This window comes from Taudactylus pleione, unplaced genomic scaffold (assembly GCF_031769625.1).
Source record: "Taudactylus pleione unplaced genomic scaffold, aTauple2 ptg000259l, whole genome shotgun sequence".
NCBI classification, from domain to species: Eukaryota; Metazoa; Chordata; class Amphibia; order Anura; family Myobatrachidae; genus Taudactylus; species Taudactylus pleione.
Window position 1 is genome coordinate 7,543,009 of NW_028284661.1, and position 4,127 is coordinate 7,547,135.

The 4,127-nt window shown below is 42.4% G+C and overlaps 1 pseudogene; it reads left to right on the top strand.

The window, feature by feature from the left end:
• Positions 1-1,927: 1,927 nt before the first annotated feature.
• LOC148514773 (uncharacterized) lies at positions 1,928-3,016 on the top strand (annotated as a pseudogene).
• Positions 3,017-4,127: the final 1,111 nt, after the last annotated feature.

Genomic DNA, 4,127 nt, shown 5'->3' on the forward strand with positions numbered 1-4,127 from the left:
TAGTAGTTATATTGAATTAGAGATTATTCTATACTAATGTTGGGTACACACTGGCTGATATATTGGCCGATCAATTGATCAGCCAATATATCTTGCACCCATCGGCCAGTGTGTACAGACGATATGTCTGTGAACAATGTTGTTCACAGACATATTGCATTGGCTGTGCTGCACAGCAAATGAACAGATATGTCTGCAGACATATCTGTCCATTGGCAAGTGTGTACGGGCAATCAGCTGATCGCCCCTACACAGGGGTGCAGAGAGGGGGGGTGGGAGCCGAGTGGATGGGTCCGGCACAGCTCCCCATCCACAGCAGCCCAGAACATGCTGAGACTGTCCGAGGCTGCTAAAGCAGCAGCCCGAGCAGTCTCCTATGCCAAAGGGGGGAGCAATCATGCCCTATTGGTTGTGCGCTGGGCTGACGGGCACACAACGCCCTCCTCCCCAGTGCCGCAAATGTTTTTTATTTCCCGGAAGGGGGCATGGCCATACCTCCCACAATTATCCCCTTCCTGCCCCTCAGCCGCCGGGACCTGCTGCAGCATGCAGATGATGGTCATTCAGTGTGTATGAACGATCATCATCTGCAGATATATCTGGCAGGTGTGTACCCACCTTAACTATAGTATAACCCTATAACCCTTTTCTGATGTAAATTAGATTATCTTCTATTTGGTATTATTGAGGGAAACTATCTCACCAGTGCTTCTATCTGGCTTTTCTCAAATGTAAACTCCTTTATGTATTTTACTCAATTAGGGAATAGCTTGTATTTGCTCATTAATTAGAAGGAACTTTGTGGTTTATGTATGAATCTAAGACAAATCTTTTTTACTACATTTGTGACTGAGAAAAGGGATAATTTCAGCTTCTTACAATTTACCAAGAGATGAAGCATGGAGAAACCAGTAACTTAATTCTGCTGCTCACTGACATCCTCATTGGCCTCTACAGTGGTCTGACTCAATTTAGGAATGGAACAAAGCATAGCTTTTCAACAAAAATGAACACCATCTCTGGACAGCATTCTCTTTACCCAGGAATGGGACAAGCAAATCTGCAGAGGCTTTGCTGGATCCCTCCAGGTAAAATCATTATGCACTGACTAACTGTGGATTTGCATATCCATTTAGTTCTTTGATAGCAGGATTAGGTTGCCTGTGAGAAGTAGAAATTTATAGCTGAGGGTTTTTGCTGGGGCTCCTCTTTTAATAAATTACAGCAGTACATTATGTATATAATGATTGATGACACAGGGCTTTGTTATGTATAATGTTTTATTTTCAATTTAACAAGACCTCGTATATTGGCAATTTTAACTTATATGCTCCTTACATATTTTAAAACAATAGTTGACTACACCTATTATAAATTGTCAATATTTAAAACAAAACAAAAAACTATACCTGGATCTATTCACCTGTCAGAACTGGCTCAGCATCTTTAATGCTTCCAGTCTTTATGTAAATGCAATACAAAGAGCTATGTTTTTCCCAGATACGCAGAGGCTTAGTAATGCAATCAGAATACTAGACTTTTCAAAACCCTTCCTTGCTGCTAGTTTTGAAGAGCCAGTTAGTCCAAACTTGTAAAGCCACTTATACCCCTTTCAGACAGGGAAAAGAACCCGGTAATTTTCCAGCTCTTGCCGGGTCGACCCGGGTTTTTTTTCTGTCTGAAAGGGTCAACACGGGACCTAAATCCCGGTATTTCGACCCAGGTATTTACCTGGGTTTTTCCCGGGTCTTACACGGGTTTGCAGCTGTCTGAAAGGCGCCGACCCGGGTTTTCGACTCCGGGCATAGTAAACAGCGCTTATTGGCTGAGATGGCGGTGCACAGGCTGATTGGCTGAGCGGGCGGGGCAGTGGCACTGGCATCTGATGTCACAATTGTGCTGCAGAAAAGGAGAGAGAGAGATAAGCATGGTGCACTGGAAGGAAGAGGAGATCCCTGAGCTGCTGGCAGTCAGAGGGGAGGAGGAGATCCGCAAACAGATCAGTGGCACAGTGAAGGACGCGATGGTCTACACAAACATAGCTAAGATCCTCACCTCAAGGGGCATTGTGCGGACCCAGCAGCAGGTAGTGAACAAACTGAAAGCTCTACGCAAATACTACAACAAAGTTCACGACCATAACAGGCGGAAAAGTGGTGCTGCCAGAATGGAATGGGTTTACTACGATCAGTGTAATGAAGTCTTTGGCAATTCTGCACTGGTTAATCCCATTGCCATATCATCATCTAGTTGTGCATCTTCACGAAGTGTTACCCCGGAGAACAGCCAATCCTGCCCAATGACACCACCATTACTCTTTGACATCACAGAGATAAGTGACACAGATCCGATGGCTGCCATGGGGTCCCAGATTCAAATACACTTGAGGGTCTGGTTGAGGTGAGTGGAAGCAGTGTGAGTGGGATGCCAACTCCTGCACAGACTGAGACTCCGACATTGCGCAGGAACAGTAAGTTACTATACACCCACTATTTTTGGGATGTTAACATTGTCCTGTATTGACTTGTCATTATAGTATGACTATGCTGATTTTACTATGCTGAAATCCAAACTCAATGTATCTGTTGCAATGTGTAGCTAGTGTGCAGTAGGCACCAAGCATATATATGTTGACATTACTGCTATGATTTCATTTGTAAATGTATTTATTCTTTTCTTCTATCCCTAGTCTTTGAAGTACCAGACCGGAAGAAAACAACTTCCAAGATATAGCTAGCAACGCGCACAATGACCAGAATCCTGGTAAATCAGTTACGAGATTCCTATGCTGAATTCCAGGCACAGGAGGATGCCCGACTCCAGTGCTTCTTTGACAATGAAAGAGTTACAAAATTAATTTGTCAGTGAGCTTGTTGGTCTACACGAATTAATTTCACATTAAAACAGAGAGGCACAGATGTCCTTCCTTAACGGTCTAGTGTCTAGGTTACACACTCCACAACCTTATGTAATGTATCCTCCTCAGTACTCTGAGGGTCCTGCTATAAATTACTAACAGCATAGCAGAGGGCTATCATTTCTGCAAAGTAACCCCTCCAATCCACCTCATGCTACTCCACATGGCACAGTGCATAGTTATCCAGATGGCACAGGGAATAGTAATCCACATGTCACTGTACAGAGCAGACCACATGCCAATACAAGTCCAGAGGGCACAGTGCCTAGCACTCCAGATGTCACCATGCATAATAGTCCAGACGGCACAGGAAATACTAATCAATATGGCACTGTGCATACTTATGTAGATGGCATGGGGATTAATACACAGAATGGCAGAGTGCATAGTTATTCAGATGGCACTCATCATAACACTCCACTTAGCACTATTGTCAGCACTGCCTACAGACAGTTGTAGACTTGTATGATGTTTTACATGTTTGCTGTTTAGTTTATATTTCTATTTTGTTGAAGCTTGTTGTATTTGACAATATTGTTTATCCCTCCGTTAACAGGCCTGGCAAGTGCTTAGGGCAATGTGTGGGTGCCCTTTAAGTCAACTACGTGTATATATGGGGGTGTACATAATTTAGAATTCTTCTATTTAGGGTATGTTTTTATATATGTATCATTATGCTTTTGCCTTGACAAAGGGATGGGAGAGTCCCGAAACGTTGGTGGTATGTGGATACAATGTAACTTAAACTAAAAGACTTTTTTTCACTAAATCTCCGAGTGCCGCAGCTTGTTTGTGTTGGACATATATACATATATATATATATATATATATATATATATTTATTTAAATTGTTGAATGCATTAAGGCCATGTTGTTAATGGCTAATGCATATTTGTTGAAAAATAAAAAAAGTACTTTTAAAAATTTAATACAGAAGGTGTTACATGTGACATAACATGTACATAACATGAGCCTTTCAAATTAAATACTGTCATTGTATGTAAGTTTCCAGTGCAATGCAGTGAGCAGTCACCACCCACTTTTCATGACCTCATCTCTGTGTGCCATAAAAGCAGTCCATTTATTATGATACACTGTATATTGCAGGGATAATCTGGGTTGTGTGTGAAAGGGGTTGACCCAGGAATTTCCCGGGAATTATGTGCTGTGTGAAAGGGGGTTAGGAGCAAATTCCCAGGTCCTTCCCGTG